Source organism: Helicoverpa zea, chromosome 9 (genome assembly GCF_022581195.2).
Source record: "Helicoverpa zea isolate HzStark_Cry1AcR chromosome 9, ilHelZeax1.1, whole genome shotgun sequence".
Classification (NCBI taxonomy): Eukaryota; Metazoa; Arthropoda; class Insecta; order Lepidoptera; family Noctuidae; genus Helicoverpa; species Helicoverpa zea.
Window position 1 is genome coordinate 3720808 of NC_061460.1, and position 24749 is coordinate 3745556.

General features: G+C 37.8%; 1 protein-coding gene across 2 annotated transcripts in view; it reads right to left on the reverse strand.

The window, feature by feature from the left end:
• Positions 1–22077, reverse strand: part of LOC124632966 (caskin-1) — a 274853-nt gene extending 252776 nt beyond the window's left edge. The window contains exon 1 of one of the 2 annotated variants that reach the window (XM_047168015.1): positions 21565–22077. The gene's annotated coding sequence lies outside the window, so the exon portion shown is untranslated. Of the gene's footprint in view, positions 1–20938; positions 21233–21564 lie in introns of those variants that run through there. The other variant, XM_047168012.1, reaches the window with a different exon arrangement.
• Positions 22078–24749: the final 2672 nt, after the last annotated feature.

A 24749-nucleotide genomic window follows, 5' to 3' on the forward strand; every position in this document is an offset into this window, starting at 1 on the left:
GAGGGGGATTTGCGCCGTGTTTTATTTAATGTTCCGTTTAGTAGGTCAAGTCTCAAACGTGGAGGCTTTGTATAGATGTTAGCGTTTATTAGAGCCACATTAGTAGCTAAACTTTTTACACTCTTGGACACTTCATCTCGCTTGTTAGTGATGCCATACGAAAAATATTTTTGACAGCTGCTTACATTTTCGTTGTAAATTATCATAAAATAACAGCAGCCGATACGAGTATAATAAATCATCAATTAATTACACTTCGCACATTATCATTGCAGTGTTAACAAGCGTGAACCGTTAACTTGAAGATAAAGTTTCGAAAACCATATCAATAACAATTTACCCATTAACACTTAAAGTTCCCACTACATTCCACTTACAGTTAAGTACTATACAGAAAAATCTTTAAAATACTTAAAAAATACCGTCTTAACATGTGTTAACTAGGTACTTGAGTCTTACGGTCAAGTTTATACCTTAGCCTCATAAATATAAAAGTGAAATTGGAATGACATGAAAGGTTCCTTTAAATAGAATCGTATGGTTGAGGGAAATTAATACCGTGGGACATTGAGCCGACATCAATCATTGACAACTAGCCCGTAATGGGGCATCGACAACATACCATTATATTCGTTGAAGTTTAATTATCACTTTATATTATATTGACCATTAATTTTTCAACACAAAGAAGTTATTAACGACATAAATATTCGAACAAAATTAATGTATGTATAAAGTTACTCATTGAATTTAATGGTAGAAAATACCAGACTCATATACGCTGTCTCATTATCTTCGTACGTTATTGAGGGTCACAGACGTTAAGAAAATGCCGACAAAGTGTGAACATAACAGAGTAGAGAAGAGAAAATGACGGCTATGAAACTGAAGAAGAAAGTCTGTAAATTCATCAACGTGCGTCTCGATCGAATAGTCATTTGTTTCCAAAAGAATATAAAAAAGTAGGACCCAAATCTTTTGACGGACAACGACTAATTTGTACAATTACAGTGTCAGCTGATCTCATTATCCCTAAATCGTTTTCAGCCGTCATCGTGTCTTCAACATTTAATTACATCATTAACAATAATAGCAGACTATCAGACTGTCTTTCAGTCATTATCTATGACTTTGTTCGTGTCAAAACTTACAAAGACATCTCGATGTCTGTGACTAAAAAGCCTATCAATATTTCTGTCAAAGACTAGAAAGCTTTCAGATAATTTCTAACTCAATTTAAAACAATACTCTCTAATACTCAAAGGACTAATTGAACTCTAGACGTACTATCGTCTAACATAACTAAGTTTCTGTTTTCATAAGCGTTTCTTGTCAAGAGAGATTAGGCATGTCAAATTTCTTATCTCACTATGATAAGACAACGGTGTCGGAACTGGGACATAAGAAAACTAACTTTAGAATTCCTGACTAAATAATGGTAAAAGACATTAGAAAGTTAGAAGATGATATGTATGGTTAATAGATAAGGAAATAACCTTTTAAGTTATTACATACTCTATTATGCTCAAACATGTGTTAGTGAACGTGGTTTTTGTGACACCCATATAAATATTGCTTCAGGTTAGAAGTTCAAGACAGATGAAATTCTTCCACATACAAGTATCCTGGATTATTAACCACCTTCCAATTCCTTGGCAGGTCAAAAAGAAGTCTGAAAAGTATAGTTTCACTTCCTACAATGAATACCAAGCAATACACAACATCTAATTTATAAAGCAACAAAATAAACAGGAACCTAAAAACAAAACAAGCGTAACAATTTGTAGCATTTAATTTAACATTTTCAAGTTGCTGCTAACTAGCCCCCGATAGGACCACTACAATGTAAGCCTATAAACTGGGTCGAACCTGAACTAGATTTTCTGCTAGGCAATATTTTTTAAGGCGACACTGACACGGAAAGGCGCTGCGTACGCGCAAGCCGTGACCGCAGGTTAAGGTACTGGTACGTTTATGTACTGTGTTTGATATTTTAAGTCCTATTCTTTGATAATTTAATTTATGAATCGGAATATTTCCTACTTATTTATAACAAAATGCATTTTTCGAAAAGCAAGCAAAGAAATTGTATGTAAGTACTCTTATTTTATCATCTACGCATTAATCTAGGTAGCATCCTCGATTATTGCTGCGGATCACGGGACCTGCTGTCTTGTATATTTCCCGCGCTACTTTTTGATAATAACTACTCTTTTGGAAAACCATAATTATAACATAAATCCATTTTGTCATTTATATTAAAAAATCTCGTGTCGACTCGATTCTGTTTCTGTCGGACGTTAACCCAAACAGAGCTGCAACCTGAAAAATTCTACATAGAATAAGCCATCTGTTTCCTTCCTCGCGCATGAATCTAGGATCTTATGTTCAGGCCACTAGAGCAATGCCAGGCAGTAATTTGCTTCTTGAATTTTATGTTATTGTACACTTTGCTCGCAGCCCCGATGCAAGACAGTAAATTGTAAAACTAACACGCAAGACCTCTCGGGAGCATAAACTAATTGAACGGGGAACATCATTAAGATGTTACTGCTAGTCTTTTTATGGAGACAGATCAAATATACTGCAAGAAGTTATGTATGATGAAATGTCCAGTCATTTACTCTTCTGAGACCCAGTCTTTGGAGAGTAATGGTAACAAAAATCGTGTTTATATTTTTGCTGTTTTTGTAATCTCCTCTTGACCCTAATTGAAGTTTTTGTTTCTATGTACTATAGCAGACGATACTTCGCTCACAGTATACCTAGAAAAGCCAGACAAACAGTTGATATTTGTACAAGATTAAAACAATACAATTAAAACAACTATGTCACAAACATACGCAAGCTGTGAACTACATTCACGCACTTGTCCAAATAAGTGTACACGGATGATGTGACGTCACTTGATATTTTGTTTCTCAAGCGTTGTTGTCACAATATTTTCATCGCTGTCTTACTTTCCGTTAACAATGTTTAACTAAATCGAAAGTTAAGAACTTGGATTAAGTTGTTGCCGGCCGAAGCGATCAATCGCGCTATGTCAAGACCGTTAACAGACTTCTTGAGATTAGATTAAAAGTTTGTAAGTAATGCGAAGAGTTGTGGCCTGAAAGTGTTTGCGGATCTATCGCAGTGCGCAGACGTCGTCTTACCATTTTTGGAAGCGCTCGACTCAACTGTCACGAGCTCGCCATTCTTCCCAGAACTGAAGGGTTGCTATGTACTCGCAAAACGAAAAAGTGATCCCTCTATTCGATTCCGAGAACGCTCAGAAACTTTTTAAAACAGGTTTTGTAATTACGGTGAAAGATATGAAAGCGCTATATTGGCTAAAACCAGAAATTACAGCAAATCTTCCAAATGAACGCACTGAGATATCTACATAATCTTCACATTAGTAGTCCACGCTTTGTTCGACGTCCTACTAAAATATCTTCATCAGAATAAAGCCTAGGAGGCGGAAAATAAGCTTTTGGAGCTAACAATGAACTACAGAGAGAGTTATTTGAGTTAAGTCTCTGTAATTAATTTTGCATACTGTGAATAAACATGTTCCGTGAACCAGCTCTAAAAAGCTGGCAGTACAAAGTGGGCAAAAATTAAAAAAAAAGCTCAAAATTTGTTGCTAATTTGTTGCTAATTAGTTGCCAAATAATCGTTTTTTTTGCTTTTGCCGATTTCGAGAAATCGTCAACAATGCTAGCTTCACCATAAGCTGGCATGGATTATAAGATAAAAGTAAAGGTAAAATAAACAAAATCACTACAAATTTGTTGCTAATTTGTTGCTGTATAACCAAAATAAATTTGAGGTGCAAAAATATTTTTTTTTTCAAATAGAAAATTTTTATTTGCTTTGCGCGCTTGAATGTCAATTGTTTCATGAAAAAAAAATGAAATAAATTTGTTGCTCGTCACAGAACTGTTCCTTGTCACTTAGAGAACCAGCAACTAAATAGACACCCGACGATCGGGTGTCTTGAACTTCGGTGACTAACAAACCGGCCATGCTGGCTTGAATGTCGATTTTTCCGGTGAAAAACGTGGAAATGAATTTGTTGCTCGTCACAGAGGTGATTAATGTCTCTCAGAGAACCAGCAACTAAATAGACACCCGATGATCGGGTGTCTTGAACTTCGGTGACTAACAAACCGGCCATGCTGGCTTGAATGTCGATTTTTCCGGTGAAAAACGTGGAAATGAATTTGTTGCTCGTCACAGAGGTGATTAATGTCTCTCAGAGAACCAGCAACTAAATAGACACCCTATGATCGGGTGTCTTGAACTTCGGTGACTAACAAACCGGCCATGCTGGCTTGAATGTCGATTTTTCCGGTGAAAAACGTGGAAATGAATTTGTTGCTCGTCACAGAGGTGATTAATGTCTCTCAGAGAACCAGCAACTAAATAGACACCCAACGATCGGGTGTCTTGAACTTCGGTGACTAACAAACCGGCCATGCTGGCTTGAATGTCGATTTTTCCGGTGAAAAACGTGGAAATAAATTTGTTGCTCTCCGTAGAACTGTTAGGCATCGATCGGAGAACCAGCAACTAAATAAACATCCAATCACCAAGTCTCCTTTAAGCTGATGATTATCAAACAGGCTATGTTTCCTTGAATGTTTGTTTCGAAATCGGATGACCCTAAAAGGCCATTCCTGTAACTTCCCGCTAGATACATTAAGCGTTTGAATGTTGCCGTTTGTTGCGATGTTTTTGAGCTCGTCAATTCATGAGAGCTCAACAATTTGACTTGTGTGTTATTTTGAGCTCTCCTATTTATTTAGTTGCTGGTTCTCTAAGTGACATTAATCACCTCTGTGACGAGCAACAAATTCATTTCAACGTTTTTCACCGGAAAAATCGACATTCAAGCCAGCATGGCCGGTTTGTTAGTCACCGAAGTTCAAGACACCCGATCAACGGGTGTCTATTTAGTTGCTGGTTCTCTGAGAGACATTAATCACCTCTGTGACGAGCAACAAATTTATTTCCACGTTTTTCACCGGAAAAATCGACATTCAAGCCAGCATGGCCGGTTTGTTAGTCACCGAAGTTCAAGACACCCGATCGTCGGGTGTCTATTTAGTTGCTGGTTCTCTGAGAGACATTAATCACCTCTGTGACGAGCAACAAATTCATTTCAACGTTTTTCACCGGAAAAATCGACATTCAAGCCAGCATGGCCGGTTTGTTAGTCACCGAAGTTCAAGACACCCGATCAACGGGTGTCTATTTAGTTGCTGGTTCTCCGATCGATGCCTAATAGTTCTGCGAAGAGCAACAAATTTATTTCCACGTTTTTCACCGGAAAAATCGACATTCAAGCCAGCATGGCCGGTTTGTTAGTCACCGAAGTTCAAGACACCCGATCGTCGGGTGTCTATTTAGTTGCTGGTTCTCTGAGAGACATTAATCACCTCTGTGACGAGCAACAAATTCATTTCAACGTTTTTCACCGGAAAAATCGACATTCAAGCCAGCATGGCCGGTTTGTTAGTCACCGAAGTTCAAGACACCCGATCGTCGGGTGTCTATTTAGTTGCTGGTTCTCTAAGTGACAAGGAACAGTTCTGTGACGAGCAACAAATTTATTTCATATTTTTTTCATGAAACAATTGACATTCAAGCGCGCAAAGCAAATAAAAATTTTCTATTTGAAAAAAAAAAATTTTTTGCACCTCAAATTTATTTTGGTTATACAGCAACAAATTAGCAACAAATTTGTAGTGATTTTGTTTATTTTACCTTTACTTTTATCTTATAATCCATGCCAGCTTATGGTGAAGTTAGCATTGTAGACGATTTCTCGAAATCGGCAAAAGCAAAAAAATCGATTATTTGGCAACTAATTAGCAACAAATTAGCAACAAATTTTGAGCTTTTTTTTTTTAATTTTTGCCCACTTTGTACTGCCAGCTTTTTAGAGCTCCGTGAACCTCTGTAAGTGTTTGTATTCAGATGAAATTCAAGATAACAGAGGCAATTTTGGCCAACAATCGTTCATTGATAAGATAAAATGTAATCGTAATTGAAAGCTGGGCTTCAAGTGGGTGTATGACCAAAACATGGCATGCATGTATTGCACACTTATGGTGTTAATGAATCCTCAAATCTAGGTCTTAATAAAAACATGTGAATAAAAAAACGCTCAAACCCCAACTTTCATTCATGACATGAGAGCATATTTTTCCTTATACAAAAACGCTTTTTAATTATAATTAGCGGCGCTAATTGCAAAAACAGCAACTTTCGGAAAGAAATAAGAACGAATCAAGCTAAATGAAGTAAACGCAGGTGTCAGCAGATAGGAATCGTGTCACAGAAGTACCGGTGGACACGCAATGTGCAAAACGTAAAATGGCCGACCTGACAGATGGAATTGATTTCGACAACAATAATTACGTGCTGACAGAAGCATTTTCGGAAGTTACAACAACAGGTGAACTCCATAATAAACTATTACAACTTATATTACTATAATAACTTATTACAACGAGTCAGCTCTTAAAAATTAAGTAATTTTATATAACAAATGTCGTTGCAATCATCATTATCGTTAGCCGCCTCTGTTTTATGATTACTTTTATTATACCCTTTTTGAATTCCTTGGCACCATAACTTTACACCTGATGTAAAATTAGAACTTTTCGGCACTGATTCAACTTACAGTAAAAGAATTCGAACCCAAAAATGAATCATCAGATAGACTTATAAAACCCAACCAATATCCATAAATTAAAAACCGGTAGAACCACAAACAAATACCAGCGATGCAGTAATTAAACGAGCCTTCACCACTCAGATGTGGCACATACAAATGCGCCACCAGCTAGACGCAGGTGTCAGAAGATACTGATCGTGTCAGACAGGTACCGGCCTGCAAGATGCTGAAGATAATGTTGTCGCCCATTAATAAGATGTCGCGTGAGGAACGAGCACGCACTTCGTATTGAGGATGTGATGAAGGGATATGGCTTGTAAGACTTGAAATAGGTGCTGAGGCGGATCTCAGACTTAAGCTACGCTCCGAGGCTACATAAATAGAAGTACCTCACACAACCGCCTTTTAGGTACGTCATTCTGCGTAGCAACGAGATGATGTTTGTTGTGTCTGTCTCCCCTTGTTTTTGGCGCATTTAACTGTTAATTTTCATTATCAGAATCATATTAAAAAAAAATTTAATCTTAAGCAAATCACTTCATAACATTTGTCCTACTCTAGAGAGAGCTTAATGTAAAAGGAGTCCACTGACTTCGCTTAACTTTTTATAACGTTACCAAATATATCAACCAAAACTCATAAATTTCGTATTGATAAACATGCAAAAATGTCATCAATCCACATTTTAGCCAACTGAGTAATGACTAGAATACCGTTGCAGCTTAAATAAAAACTTGATAGCATTTTAAATGAAATTCAAATATGAATAGCATTTTTGCATAGAACCGATTGACAAAAAACGATTTAGTAGTATTTTTATTACATATATGCTCTAAAATAAATATTTCTTGGCTCTGTATTGTTACAATGAACCTTGTACAATGTTTAAGGATTATATTGGCTTAAGACACATCGGTTGACCGACTGAACGGCCTGAGAACCACAAACACACTAATCCTATAGCAAATATTGTGCGCCAACCATTGTTTGAAAGTGAACGCGTGCTGATTTTTTTTTCGTCGTTTTACTATTTCCAAACAACTTTTTTTCATACACAAAAGAGTTCCCAGACATTAAAAATAAATTCGATTGTTGTCTACGCTTTTTTGTTGCGCTAAAATACTTATTTTTTATTCGTGTTAGGACCATTGTTCGATGCTATCTATATTGGGATTAAAAGTCTTTAGCCGTTTGTTTTAAACAACAAAAGCTTTCATTTGATGATTTGATACAGTATCTATCTGTAACAACAGCATTATAATCCTAAGTCTTTACGAACTTATTCCAGACAACAATCGCTCTGCCTAATTGAATCAGACCCTCTTCACAGTTTTTTCAGAATGATCGTGCCAAAAGAACCTTGTCTAAGTACCTCATCAAGTATAATTAGTGTTAAAGCAACGGATATCTTCAATTAGTGCTCCCCTTAATCTTGATTTGAGTCAAAACCTCTACCGTAGTCACGTCTCAACTTCTAGTCCTTGATAACTCAGTAAATAATTCATGGAAATAAGAATTTTTTGTGAGGTCACAACATAACTCGAGCGTAAAAGCAACAAGGAGTTCAGGTATTAACAGATGAGCAGACATTCGGATACAATAACACCAAAGGGAAGGTTCTGGATATTTGATTCCCCAGTTAAAAATAGAAAAACAATAATCAAGAAGAATATTTTTACGAAATATACTTATTCCTCCTTCTTTTCTGTATGGAAAGGTCAAGGCGTCATAAAATATTTTGCTTGATGTCAAAAATTCGACAATGATCCGCATTTCATCCCTGCGCTGTTTAGACAGCCATTTTATTTTCGCCAATACCATAATCCTTGACAGGTTTTAACAAGGCCCCTAATCTCTTGCGAAAAGCCAATCCTAAGGGCTTAAAATGTCGAGAACTTGTCAATTATCCAGTCGATATTTGACGTCCATATTGGTTCGCAGGATGGCTCTTGCCAACTACAAATAAGTGAGATTTCACTCATGTTTGCCAAGCCGGTTTCATTAGGGTGTCCACTTAACATATGTTCAAGTTAAAGTACATGCCATAAATGTGAATTGGTGTCGCTTGCAACTTTGCTTTACATGTTGTAGGTACACATTCTGACGTGTTTTTTTTATGTCAAACATCTCACGAACATTGTAGGAATTTAAATGTTCTAGCGATATTTTATGTGCTTAACGAAGATTTATAGAGGCTTAATTCTTTTAAACATCAACTACGTCTATCTTACCAATAGGCTTTCTCTGTAATGAAAGCAAATCCTGATTGAAACTGATATCACTTCTAAGATGTTTCTGTTACGATCGAGTACCTATTAATGCTAAAGATCTCTGATTACCTCAGATATTAGTTTCAATGAAGCGTTTCAAGGTGCTATGTTTTCGCTTAGCCGCGTCTTGATTGATTGAAGGCAAATAATATGTAACACATTTTCAGCTAATGAAGATCATACATCTTTTTCCAAAACAAGCAAAAAGAAAAACGCCTTTAATTTTCTGCAAGGAGCAGTACTACTAGCAGTAATGGAAGAAATTGTCGTAAAATCCAAAACATTTGCAAAGAGGGGAGGAAAATATTCGGAATAGAAACCGCAGCCATAGTTGAGTGGATCAAGAGGAAATAGCCTGCGACGGGCAGTCGCTCAGGACCGTATAACTCAGACCAGAGGACATTTGCTCTTATTAGTGTTGGGCAACATCTATACGATGTCGATAAATTGATCTGACTGAACGTACCAATTTTCTCGGGTCAACAAACATTTAATAAACTTCTACGTTTTTTCAACGCTTGACATTATTAGAGCCAGAGTTTATGGCACGTCCAGTTAAATTAAATTTAAGACTAGGTACTAATTCCAATTTCAATAAACTAGACAAAAGGAGATTTTATTATCTCGTAACTGTAAGACAGCTGCTGATACTTAATTAAAAGTGGGACACTTCTACGAAAGCACCTATTTAGTTCTAATCGCTTTTAATAAAAGCGAAATACTACATTTCGGCGTTACGAAAGCATTATCAAGCGAATAACACGAACAAGTCGAGCCTTAGAGATATCTCAAACAATTAACATTTAACACTACCTGGTACCTACACCTGCCCTTGTTCATATTAATTAAATTTCATTCGCACGAATTTGAAACGCTCGCGTGTTCGTTCAATTCTAATTACACGAATTCACATGAGGGTGTCCCGAAAATCGATAAGCAGGTGCGGTCAGCACTAGATGGCATGGCGCCAGTAATTCAATCCGGTCAAGAAGGGAGAACACTTATTGCTGAGCCCTTACATACATTACACTTCTCACTCGATTCGGCCGAGTTGTATCGCCCATGACTTTCGCCTGACGACATCCCCCTTCAGTCATAAATTCCCTTCCTGTGCAAAAGTACCCGGCCTAATTAAGTTGGGATACTTCTGAATATTTCAAACGTGCTGCCTGGAGCGTAGTACAATTGCCCTTTTGAAGGTTATCACCAACTATAATTAGACGGTAATATTTCAAAAGGCTTGGAACTCTGAGTAGCTCTTGAGGGTAAGAAGGCCTAGAACTATAGATCCGTGTTTTGAGGGGTCGTGTACAGTTGCGTCAAACTTTCCAGACTTTGTAGTAGGCGCTATTATCTCTTGGGGCTTAAGTGAGCGTAAATTTTTGATAGCCTCAAACTAGGTAGGCTTCTTTTGTAAAGTGATTATGCGTATCGATTAAAATTGTTACTTTATGTAGGGTTTCAAACTGAGAACGATTAAAAAAAGTCGTTGTTCATATCTTTTGATCAAAAACATTCGATTTCTTTCTCATTACTTTTATTGAACACAAATTACATAACAACTACAAAAACTTTCGCGATATCCGAGATAGAACTACAAAAAACAAAGTACAGACAGACAAATAAGTACATGATCATACTCCTTTCAACAAAGTGTCGCGAGGTGAACGTACGACAGCCGCAAACGGCTCCCTGAGCATTTCTCGCGACGTTTCCGCTTCCTGCGACCAATCGATAACAATATCTTCGAGTGTGAAATGTTTCACTACGAGTGACAACTAGACCTACACATTTTTCATTGATAGATTTTTCTTTCCATGAAATCAATGTTAATATAGGGCAAACATAGCTAACGGAGTTTTGGTGAATGCGTCACGTTAGGTAATGACTTAAAATGAGGAAACCTCAATACCTAGTATTTGTTTGGCTATACCAGTCGTGAAACTTTAAGCTATCCTGCCATTTAAAGCGCAATTTTGTTACAGACCCAGGTGGCATAAAACGGCCTTTTACAACTCCTTTACAATTTACATCTGACAGAGCCGTTAGTCGAGCATACATATTACATTAGTAAGCACCCATAAACCACTCGGGCTGTTTCTCGCCATAGTTTAAATTCTGTGCTATTCTATACACCATTGTCAATGTTAAGAGCCTATAAACTGAACGGCTAAAGTGCTGAATGTCAAGCTAAAGGTCGCGAGCCGCGGTTCAAGCACATTCGGCGAGGCTAGAATGGGTATCGGGGACGCAACATTGGCTACACCATTTCAGCCTTTTCATATCGCTTGTGTTACATGAATAAGAAAATATTTGTACCTAACCTAGTTTCCGTATGAATGCGAATTAGATACGGTTTTGTTACCAAGAGGGAAATATTGGTAACCTTTAAAGATGTAAAGCCGTACCAAGCCTGTATATTGGTATTTCCGAAAATAATGTGTGAAAGCAGAGCCCTCAAAGTGGCAAAAGAATTATCACAGTATATTTGATCTCTAACCCTATTCCCAGAACTTATATTAAATTCAGAAATGGGATAATACATTTTCGACTGATCGTCGGTGAGTGGAAATCAAGAAAAACGTTCTTCTAAAACGTTTATATGGAGTGGTGCTCTCAACATTTTGTCGTAGAACGCGTGGCGCGTGCATTAGGCCGTACCCTTGTGACGTGTGAGCGAGCCCGAAACGTATAAAAGGTTTTCAACATCTGCTCCCCCTACAATATTAAAAGTTGTTCAAAGTGCGAGTTTATAAAAAAGCGTCGTCTGGCGGCAAATATGACGGTTTTGAATCTATGAATGTGTATTGAAAGTGATACGCACTCTTTGCTCGTGAGCAATAATCCTTGTACGAGATATTTGCCATCTTCATGTCGAGTACAAGTCACGCGCCAAATTCTAAACAGCTTACTGTTTATTATGTTTCCTTCCGAACAGAGGTAAATATAGTAAAATATGTAGATGGCAATGAGCTCATACCTTATAATGTATTTACTATTCACTAATGTACACTGGTAATACCTTCATATGGTAGATCGTTTGTCTCTAAAATCTGGCTCTATTATTAACGAGAAAGAATAGTAAGAAATTCAAATAGAATTATATTATTTGCATTTACCTAGATACCAGATCAAATAGAAGAAACCTGAAGAATAACATTTCTTTCCCGGAGAACGGAGAAGCGATAAAGGAATCGATAGACAAAACAGTAGCGCTTAGCAGAAATGCCACATTAGCTTTGCGAATGAACTACGTTTTTAATGAACGTATTGTCTGCGTATTTTTTTTGAGAACTTTCGTTCTCCACCGAGCTACCGTACAATCAGCAGAAACAATTTTTAATAACCATTAATACATAAATACAAATACTGATTAGACGCAATCTGCCTACCATTGATTCCTAAGTAAGCTTTGCGGTTAAAACCGTTGAAAAATTCACCCCAGGAGCAGCCAACTTCGTCCAATCCAATTACTGGCGCGGAACTCCGGAAATTCTAAACCGATTATACGGAATTGAAAACATTAAGTACTTTACGGATTTCGACTGTCCCTAGTCGGGATATCGAACCTTATTTCCAAAGAATTGGTGTCACATTATAATGGCGACGAAATGATTACGAAGTCAAAGATAGAATTTGGAAATTATTTACGGAAAACTCTTATTTCGCACTCCGCGCAAAGAAGGTACTGATTAAGAAAGTTTTATAACTCGGCATACTGGGGGACAAACATCGTTTCGATAAAAACGTGACCGAAATTGCTCGTTACAACTTTTGCATTGCTAACAAATCAGTTTTGAGAGTCAATAAATCGTATGGAACGAATCAATAAACATCGACAAACAGATCAATATTTCAATATTAATACTACGCAGTTCGTCATTAGGTCTCCATTCATTGAACTGAATGAATTGAATAATTTCATTCTTTTCTTCAAACCGAATGAAATCAATGTTGCTCAAACCGATCGATACTTTGCAACGTTGCTCAAAACTCATCATCCAACGTTAATAACATTCACAATTATTTCGTCACTCAGAATAAAATAGACCATCTTTACATTGTAACTCGCAGAATTTTACACACGCATACATAAACAAAACGTATGAACACTAAGCATTACATCAGCAGTATGAATATTGATGTGAACACTCACAGATTGCTATTAATTAGAGCACTTGCACAATACATCAAGAAACGAAACCGCAGCTAATTGAAACGATACGATTTGTACCTTAAGACACGGGTGCTAGAATATTAAATGCTAACTATTCGCAATTTATGACAGCAAAGTGACCCTAGCATTAGATGGAGGCAACGAAAGCTCGTTGTTGTCTTCGTGAGTCACGACTCGAAAGTGACAACTTACACGTACAGACGGAGATAAAAGTGCAAATTGCATCCGGCTGTAAAACCTGGAAACATTCAATTTAACAAGTCCCCGTGAACGATAATGACGTGTGACATTGTATTGATAGCCTTCTGTTAGCGGCTCTTCGGATGCCAACAATTTCGTTTCAACGATCTAAACAGTTTCTGGATGGATGAAACTTCACTATTTCAACATTAATCATAGTATTTCTTTGAAAATCATCCACCATGACGGAATACAAAATATTTGTGTTTCCGTTCCAATTCCCATTGCTCCAATTTATTTCGAATAGACTGTTCTCGGGTGTACTTTTACGTTGTTACCTACGCCATTATCCGTATCAAAATTATTTAATGTCACTTTTGATGCTTCTTGTTAGGCTCCGTCGACATAACTTGACGGTAACGTTAATCTATTTAGAAACATCTCTTTCAATGACCGGATGACATTGTTGTAATGGGCACCCATTGTTCTTTATTTTTTCTTTCAAAATAAATTGTATCGATTTAATCACGGTACTTTCGATTTCTTTTGTTTGAAAGGTTCAATTATATTGGGATGACGCAACACTATTTTGGTCATAGGTACGTTTCATTTTTTTAGACTACAGACAAAACCTATGAGGGATTTCAGTGGTGCCTAGTCTACCAGTGGGACCCAAAGCAATTTCGTGAATGTCACAACATTTTGATAAGCTGAGCTAAGCAATAGTTACAAAACATATTGTTCAAAATTAGAACATTTATTTTTTAGTCTCCAACGAGGCTATAATGGAACCACGGAGGTTACATTCAGCCAGTATTATTGTACTTCGTAAGTCATTCGGAATGACATTGTCATTCGGGTCACCACTTTTCGTAAGTGAGATGATGCAACTGAGCTGCCCCTTTGCCTTTTTCGACTGCTCAGAGATAAATAAAGTCTGAAGACAGAACTGTAGATAACTTATCTTACTTTAACTACTTGTTGAATAAACTTGCTTTAAGTTAGTTTTTGCCGTTCTTAGTTTTATTTTTTTACTCTTAGAGTATAATAAAGCATGTGTATGTGTAAACAACCAGTATTGTTTTTCATATTGTCATGTATGACAGTTTTAAATTCCTAGCACATGATTATTTTGCATTTGTATTAGAAGCTATTTTCACGTCATCTCTCTTCATTTTAACGTCAATCGATTCTCAAAGGAATAAAAACGACGTAATAGAATACACTAAAGCGTAATACGATAATCCTGTGGCGTTCCAAATAAAAGCAAAGGTCAGCGACATACAACCTATCAAGTGGTCTACACGGACTTTCATAAGGCTGAATTTAAAATTTCCTGCGCCTTTACGTAAGACAACGATGACGGCGCGCCACCGTGCGCAGCGGTCGTGATCTTGAACCGGGGGCTGCCATTGTCTCATTGACTACTACTTTGAATGACTTCGCTGTGGTCCCTGCTTTTGAAAATAGAAGACTTCGAATTGGCGGCCAGTTTTAATTCGTAGTTTACCAACGTGCAGAAGGTTCTACGTAGATTCAAATTTGGAATATCATTAACTTCGACAATGGCCTGATCCTTGATCATGCTCATTGGGCAAGATCAATACGGATCTCTGTGCAAATACATAACACCTAATTATAACTATTACGAAACCTCGATACGGCCGATAAATAACACTCTTTCAACTCATGACGCGTGGATCAAATAAGATTAACTGCTACCGCTGAATGTGTTATTCAACCTATTTTTACTCAAATAACACTAAACAGATTATTATTCCTTACTTTTGAGTAATACAATCTCTGCTACATAATCATTTAATCCTAAGATTTACAGAATAGTCTTTCCAGTAAACTTCTGAGATTATAATGTTACGAAACGTGGAACAGAGCTTCGAAACGCCGCCATTTATAATGTAAGGATCCATAGGTTATTAAGATAGGAACACAATGATTTTGTGGAGTTGTAGTGAGGTATGGTGCGGTTATGTGAGTGGGGCTGTGTTGCGATTCCCACCGTGCCGGCAGTACCACGTGGGCTGTCGCTTGAAATATACGTGACAGACCAGCTCTCTCTCATTATCATTGAAACTGTGAACCAACTGCCAAAGCTGACGTCCATATACAAAGAAATTGTTGCAAATTCTATAAATTGTTGTACTTTACACTCATTTCATTATCTTGCCAGATGATGGGTAGGGGTGATGATTTAAACATTTACTTAATTTATTTTATCAACAGCTTTTGTTTCTTCACAATATCATCACAAAGGCCCACCAAAACTTTCTTTAAAGTTACGTTTATGCAACAAAGTACGATAATTTCATCGTACATTTAATATGACGTGGTTTGTGGGCGATCCTTGCACCTGGCAGGAGTGAGTTTGTCAACAAAGCTTAGCTAAACCTGTTTAGCAAACGCGTAGTCGGCTTTATTACGTAGAAACAAACGATATTTCCTAGGATTACAAGTTTCTACTGGTCTTTATTATTTAAGTATAAAGTATAGTTCTCACCATGATCTGTCTAGTTTTTCCAGTAGACGTTGTGATTTATGTCGTGGCTATTGTTATATCCTTCTTGCTGTTATATATAGATGATATCATTATTTATAATTTTACACAATATTATTAATATTTACATTGGAGGTTAATTCCATACCTACATATTTCTATTTGCCGTATGAATATTCGGAAAGTTCAAACATTTCCCAAAGAGATGCAACTCAAATTATGTAGCAGCAAACAGTAGCTCTGCAGTATTTATGCAAACATCTCGTACAAGACACAGTCGACTGCGACCATCGTCTCTCAATGAAATATTATGAAGTCAATGTCGCCACAACGGACATTTCCTTGTCGAAAGTCCAAACACACATTGTTAGACTCGGGAACCAAACATCGCATTGTGAACTCAGTAGCAAGATGGCTTCAGACAACCTCGTGACTCACGACCTACGCTTAATCAGCGAAGAAAGTCATACAAAATGTTTATTTATTTGTCGAACATGACCCCAAGGATGCCCTAAGGCTAGACTGTGAACTATGGTGTCATTGTTCCAAGTGACATTGATTTTTGTTAAGCAACACAATAGAAATCTGCTAAATACATCAACTTCGGAGGATGCGTAGGTGGATGCATGAAGAGGATTAATAGCTTGAAGTATTGCGGTGGACAGAAAGTCGCTCCATCTAATACTTACATGGACGTGACCGGAGAGCAATGAGTGTGTAGATATAGATATTGGACGTGTGAAGAGGCTTTGCAAATTCTTGAACGGAAAATAGAGTCTGTGTAGAAAATAATGTTGGCTATGTCAAAGTGACATCTCGACCTCAAAACGCGTGTCACAGTGACAAGTTTCAAATCAAAGCCCTTTGAACAAAAGAGACAAGGCTATTCTAAGGCTTTTAGGTGAAGGTCGAGAAGACGGGCAGGAAACGTGTGTGAGGCCGCACGGTGACGTCACTTCCTGGGCCGATGAACGCCTTACATTATGCTAAGGCACTCGACGCGATAACTAGCAGTGTAAACTGGTACATAAGTTAATGTTTCAACGATTAACGTACTAATTTTAACACCGAAGCCGATCGCATTCCTTCGGGATCATGGAGGGAACAAAGTTTAATGCTTTCCAATTTTCTAAAGGTCAATGTGGGCGTACGAAACGAGAGTTTTAAGTGCCCTTCTTTATTGTGAATTTTATAACCAGTTCCACCATCAACGCTGGATCGCGGAAGATCGATACTGTTGGTCGCAGACGTGTACCCTGCATTTGCATTCAACTTTCGCCTTTATCGCAAATTGAATTAACATAAAGTTTGCCATAACTTTGACTGCATTGCGAAAAAATAGTTTCTTTCGCTGTTTTGTATTCCGCAGGAATGATTAAAAATCGGAAGACTGCCTTGGGAATAAACATGTATTTTAAAGGCGGTTTGGTGCAAAAGGGAGACAGTTTGTTAAGGTCCCGTTCTAAAAAAAAGAAATTATAGAAAACCAAATAAATATACGGAAGATAAACAATATCGAGTAAAATGGAACATAGATACGTCCAATATAAGATAGATCAAAGTCGTAGATCGATGCCCACAGAGCGTAAGTGAAGTACTATCGAGCATCGATTGTTCTATTGGCCATGATAGTAACATGAAGCCAATTTGTATGCCGACGTATCTATTGGGCACTGGGCTGACGGGTGCACGGTTCAACGCGCCACAAGTTTATCGACGTTCATAAACCCGTAAATAGATCGAATGCAGTAAAACCGAGAACGTTGCACACACTGGGCCCACCGTACGTCTGTTTCCAATTTCACTGCAGTGCGATCAATGGAATTCAATCGATATCGCCGAGATACTACCTAAATGATACCAATAAATGTTCTGTCTGCTGGAGAAAATGCAAAGCTTCGGATATCCTGATTTTCTGGAGAGAGAAACTATAGCACTACACTTCAATTAATTACTTCCACTACTGAAATTGAAACAATAAAATTTGGTTCATACGTTAATCTTACTCTTCGAACAATAACTGATAACCTAATAGAAAATCATAATAAGCTCATACAGACAACTTTATAAATCCGATGTCAATAAGCACCAGACGGCGTAGAAAACGGTTGCGTCCGGATCGTAAGTAATTACGGCAAGAAATAAAGGAAATATTTCAATACCTGTAGCACTTATCTACTGACTGTAACTGGGGCTGGTCTGGTCATTTGTTAGAAAACTTTCCACTCGTTAATTAAGCTATTAAAAGTCTTGTTCCTGAGCAACAATGTGAGAGTAAAGCTAGATGCTAATGCGAATGTGACTTGCCTTGTAAAGTAACTACGTGCAGCTAAGTTTCACTGAAAATTACTGCATTCTATAAGAGACAGACTCTGTTATATAATTTGTGTACTTGTACGAGCAACCTATCTCCTTTGTTTTCAATCTTAACCCCAAAATGAGCCTACAATATTCTAAAGTTCACCGGCACCATATCAAGAGTGCTCTCCAGATAAATGGATCACGTTACTTGATTAACCGGCGCACATCCCTTCCCCTTATCACCCCTGGGAATATTTAAATGGGCCCTGAATATATCACACCACCCTCTCGAGGTAAACGAGCCAAGTAGACTCGTTTACCTGCGCTCTAGATTGAGCACGTAAATAACGGTATCTTCATTAACAAGTAATACACAATATTAAAACTGTACAGAAATAATAATCTCGAATTCATGAAGATCTGGGGTTATGTTGAACTTTGTGTGCATAAGTGCGTATTCTCGTCACACGCGAATTGGAGCGACAATTTGTAACATACGTGTGATCTCAATCAACATGGCAATCACGCGCGGCGCCACCACAACTACTCCTAATGCGATGCTATTGAAAATCAGCATTCATGGCGTCGACACCGCACTAACGCGCCTAGTTACACTCATTGATTTCACAGCATTACATCATGTCGCCGAAAGTGATAACTCGTTTTGACAACGTTATCACACAAACTCATCAACGTTTCATGATCGTTCCGCAATAACGCCAATTGTATTATAATGTGAGGCCAGCGCTCAGCTACACTGTAGTGCCACTAAAACGTTTATTTCCCTGAATAAGTAGGCAGTGAGTAGGTATGCACAGAGCTAGTCCGGGCACTCGTAAAGTGTTTTTGCAGCTATAAATCCTGCCGCCTAAGATCCTTGTCTTCGAGCCAAGGTCTGCAAACTCATTCACAAGATCAAGAAACAAAAAAAACTGGAGCAATGAACTGGGAATCACGTACCATTCTCATCAACTCCCAAAGCACGTAGTGGCGTCTAAACTACCGCTCATTGTCAATATTGGAGTGCTGTTCCGAGCCACTGGCAAAATCAATAGAGGCATTATCGGTTATTAGACGAATGATGGCTAGAAATTGTTTTATGAGCTAATGAATAACAAACAATACATGTTCTTGAATACAGTGCACTCGGAAGACAATAGATAGACTCTTATTAATCACATGGGCGGTAAGAACGACGCAGCACAATTGTAGTCTTACATGAAACTCCAGTAACTCATTGCGAGCTTTTATTACCTTAAGAAATTAACCCCAGCTCATTAAAGGTAAACAAGATAACTGCTCAACAATTAAAGGAATTAAAACTTTAATCAAGCCCTGAGGGAAATGCCAGTGAAGTGTACGCTTTTTATGGTCGGCAGGCAATGCAAATTAAATAATCGATATTTGCATATTGAGTCGGCAACCTCGAATGTCTGAGTAATGGTCGCGACTGAACAGTTGTTCACACACAAAGTGCAAGGCTACCAAGTGCATCGCCGATAAACCGGAGATGAAAGCGACTGTTTATTTGGTTTTGTGCCGTACATGCAAGCATATTAACTAAGGTTCGGTCAACGACCCCTCTGCTATATCATTCCTTGTGCTCGTAAAACTGCCGCAAGTTTGATGTTCGCACCACGTTACTGTAAGGTTGCGATGTAATTAACTCGGTCCGAATTCTGTTCATTGGCAGGTAAAGTTTGATGGATTCTGTTTAATTAGCCATTACATCAGTTGGAACTGCCTTTATAGCTCCGTCTGAACGACTGGGGGCCATCAAGTTGTCATGTTACATAAATGTGTCTCCGCTGTAGCATGTTATTAAAACAAATAGATGTTCTGCAGCGTCTGTGTCGCAATCATTAAACGATAAATCTCGCAGCGCGTCTAACGCAGACCTCACAATGTGTCACATTCACAAAATGAAACTGTAAATTATGTATGAAAATTTAAATTTGATTCTGCATGGAATATTAAGTAAACAGCTCAATGCTATTGGTTTCCTTTGAGGCTCTGGCCATTACATCATCGGTTATGTCCTCGATAGATGATCTTTTAACGATCTGCGCGTTCCGACCTTGACCACGCATGTCTGGGGATTGAATTTTGTTTTACGAATTTACAATCAATCGTAGGAAATATCAGGCTATTAATTCTTTAATAAAGTTCTGATCAATGCGTGTTGGCCACACAAGTTTTGTCTAGGAAGAGTCACAGAACGCCGGTTTCACAATCGAACGCCCGCCCGGCCCGGCAACCCATCAAACATTGTCGGATTACGTTTATGGACCATTTGTATGGGATCTGCTACGGTTAATGATTTTCGGTCGTTCCTCCGTCTCTTGTGCAATTCTATTTCGGGACAGATACTTAATAACTTTTTAAGGCATCATGATCATTTCTTTGCCTCATTCTTCTGCATTACGAAATATTCATGGACTAAGACGGAATTGGTAATTTTAAATTAAGTACTTTTATGAAAGTTAATGTTGGGTGATGATAAATTCAAGGGCAAAAGTGCGAACCCTACAGTTATTATTATTACGGCAGCACACCGGTCCCCTATTAAATTACAAGCACCCCATGTTCTTGACATAATGGCTACGGACGACAGTGTACTGCGATAAAGTTTAAAAATTAAATTTTCTTATTAGTTCTGAATATTAAATCAAACTGATTTTTCTTTGATCTTTAATTTATTTATCGTTATCGTCGGACGCAAGCCGGTGACATTTCCACATGGTTCTTATCTCTATTTATTAGTCCAGTTGGTTGTGCTTATGCGTTGCTAGCATGCTTCAAAGCGTCTTGAAAATTAGTGTCCTCACCGTTTATTTTCCTCATGCCGGCCCTAGACCTTCACCGCACGGCCAAAATCCTGCCCTCGGTATCGGCAACAACAAAACACACACACATACGAAACACTAACAAAAACTCCACAATACACTCTTGTAAACATTCGTAGATCAATTTTGTTTTACTGGCAACACACACAACTTGAGTGCACTATTTTGATTAGTTGATAAGGAAGAAAACACACAAATTGTTTATCACGATGCGATCTACACCCACGCAAACATGTTGCGACGCGCGTCAACGCCGCGTGACTGGAGGCGTGTCGCCGGTTGACACTTTGGCGCCACCAGTGACGGCAGGAGCGTGAACTAACAGTAGTTAGCTAATTCCGCCCACAGATGGCGCTGTACTCAAATAGTGAAAATTACACTGTGTTTACCTACGAACGACGATAGAATTTTCACCATTACAACAGTACTTGAAATAGTAAACAAACACATGTTCATTTTTATATATAAGATTTTTGCCATGATTACATAGAGTCTAATACTTTTAATGTTTCCTACATATAACAACTTATTTAATAGTAAAAACAAGAATTTCATAGCTTTCCTGAAATATAAGTTATAGCATTTTTAAAGATGAGGTTAAAACTTACCTTAATGATATCAATAATGATGTGTAATATTCAGGGGTAGAAAAGATTTCTATTTCTCCACCGCACTTGTCACAAGATCCACTTTAATTCTACTAAGAACTAACAGAAGACTGTACGCCAATAGTTTCAGCTTATCCCGTTCTAAAATCCGCATTGAGAGAGATGCCGGTCGCTAACCACTACAACCTATAAAATCACTGTAAAAACACCGTGCGACACATTTCCAGTCAAATATGGGGTTTTCCACAAACACTGTAATAATAAATGCACGAGTCAAACACGGAACACCATGAATAGCAACCGATAACACTATCCATCACCCCATTATCCTACGCGACTTGAAGTTAGCAGCGAGCGAGCACGTCAAAATATACCATAAATAACATGGTACGTATTTGGGGTGCGCCACCCCATCCCCGCCCTTCGATCGTCTGTAAACAGAAGGTTCGGTTTCGATTCGAATATTGAAAGTTCAAATTTTAAATTCTTTAAATCGATGCCGGCCGGAGTTGAGCGTGCGAGTACTGGCGACTATCATTGAGCTATGGTATTAGCTGCAAGGCGTCGGGCCGAGGGGGAGGAACGTCGTATAAACTCACATTACAATACGTTAAATCGCCTCCAGCCCTCGCCGACTGCGGTCGTAACGCGACGGGAACTTCCCGGCGACATCCCGACTAGGCTCTCACCATACAGCCAATTAACTACAACTTTAATGACGCTTTTCCATTAAAGAACTTGGGTAGCTTTGGCAGTTATAATAGACTGTCTTTGTTATAGTATGAAAGGGAATTTTAAATTTTACAAGACTTGTTCTTGTCTATTGATATTCGAAAGAGAAAAGTTCAAACCTGCCTCCCTAATTATTATGTTAATCTTTTATTCTATTTTTCTGAATTCAGAAAGTAAATAACTTATGGAATTTAAATGCAATGTCATCACTCCTCTGTCATCTTTGATATAAATATCCATTCGTTACAGCCCGGAGGCGAAATGCGCTGAAAGGGAAAACCGACAAAGGAAGCCTTTTTAGGGATCCGGATAAGACGCGACGTGAAGAAAAAGAGAGCGACAATTTTTCCGGTTCATATCTTTCTGTACATTTCATTACTTCCGCTATGTATGGACGTAGATCTCGGGCGAAGTCGGAAGCGTTCGGCTGCGCTCGTCTGTCGTCGGGTAATTCCGGGAGACTAATCGATACGCGTTAGGCATGCTACCGACGTGCTACGATACAACGTAGCTACTACGCGAGTCTACAACTTTGTAGCTTACGCTACGGTTGTGTTGTTGTTACCCAACTAAATTAAAAAGTCAGCGAACTTGACTCTACGAGTGGGGTTGTCGGGCCGTACATCTTTAGGTGGTGTTGTTCCGGTTAATTGTTTTTGCAGTCGGCCGATGTCGTAGCGCTGCGCAGTTGCACCAATGCAGATGTATAATACATTTTAGTTGATGAACTGTGATTGTAAACGGCGTTGGGAATTGAGTTCACGTTCCCTTTTAGTTATTGCTGATGTGAACAGTTTTCAATTGAATTGTTCATGGCAATTGAACGTTGATTCATCTGCACAGCTTCAGCCGTCGTATTTAATTGCAATCTGGCCTGATTTCGAAATCAGTTTCTGGTCATTAGTTTTTAATTGAGGATGGGTTCCTTTATTCATCGTTTCATTTCATTTTGTTTTCATTCTTACTTAGATGAATCATTTTTTTAAACGATTTTGAATTATAGAAGAAGTTTAGGCAGTTTGGATTATACAAATAAGTTACCTAATCAATTTTACTTTTTAGTTATTCTAGGATATTCTATTCGCTAATACATGAGAGACTTTCATTTACGTTATAATTAGTAGGTACCTATCGTATATTCTAGTAACTAAATTATTAACATAGGTAGGTACCTACCTATTTTAAATGCTGTTGTAAACACAGGATAGTCGATTCCAGAACTATCGAAGAACCGCTACCTACATTTCTAGTCTACTTACTAGGGTACCTAGGTGGCTAGGTACTTACCTAAGTACCTAGGTATCACTTTTCCAGCGATAGGATCTGCACAAGAAACTTTTATCGCAAGTAGACATTAATTCTGGTCGGCATCAAAAGAAGTCTATTAAAAAATATTATCTAGTGAGAATTAAAAATTTGACTAACAAAAATTCTTTCAAACACACATTTTTCTACGTGACTATGGACGCCATCTAGTGACAGTAGTTGTAAAAACTTTAAAGTGTAACATCGTACATATTATGTACAAAGACACTGAAATACCTACCTATAACTAATTACCATTTCCTGTTTGCTCTTATGACTATCGAGGAATGCTCCATGCTAAATTATTGATTGTTTAATAAATCAATAATTAGTTTACCGTTGCCAGTCAGTTCCAGAAAGAACGAGATTAATTAACTAGTTCTCGTAAGAGTGATTTGTTGAATATATTTCAAATCCAGCTATGCTTATTTTTGCAAGTGTTGTTTTTATTTAACAGAATGGATTCCAGAAAAATAAGTCTACCACGCTGGCCGCATTTTCGCTTATAAAAAGTGTAATCGAATCGATCGATAAAAAGATGCGTGTTTCAGCAATATTCTTTGATATGTCCAGCGCGTTCGATTTCGTAGATCATATTTAATACAAAAATGTGAATGTTATGGGATTAGAGGAAATGCTCTACAGTGGATTGAGAGCTACTTAAGTAACCGGAAACAATGTGTGGAGATTACTGGCATTAATAGTAACTTGAACTGTACTTCAAATGGATCAACCTACGAATTTAACAGATTTGGAGTTCCCCAGGGGAGTGTGTTGGGGCCACTCCTTTTCTTGATCTACATAAATGACATTCCAAAATTAACTAAATACAAATATACGTTATTTGCAGACGACATATCAGTCATTATACCCGATCCTTACAATGACATCGATAACTATAAACTAATATTAAAAAGTGCAGTAGAAAACATATTAACAAAATGGCTTGCTGAAAATAACCTAACCGTAAATATACATAAAACAAAATTTATACAATTCCGTAACTACAAAAGTACACATCAAAGTTTAACAATAGATCACTGTGGGCAAGGTATAGAAGAAGTAAATGAAACAAAATTTTTGGGTATATTATTAGACAAAAATTGCAATTGGAAAGCCCGGGTTAATAATGTGTGTACACGAATAAA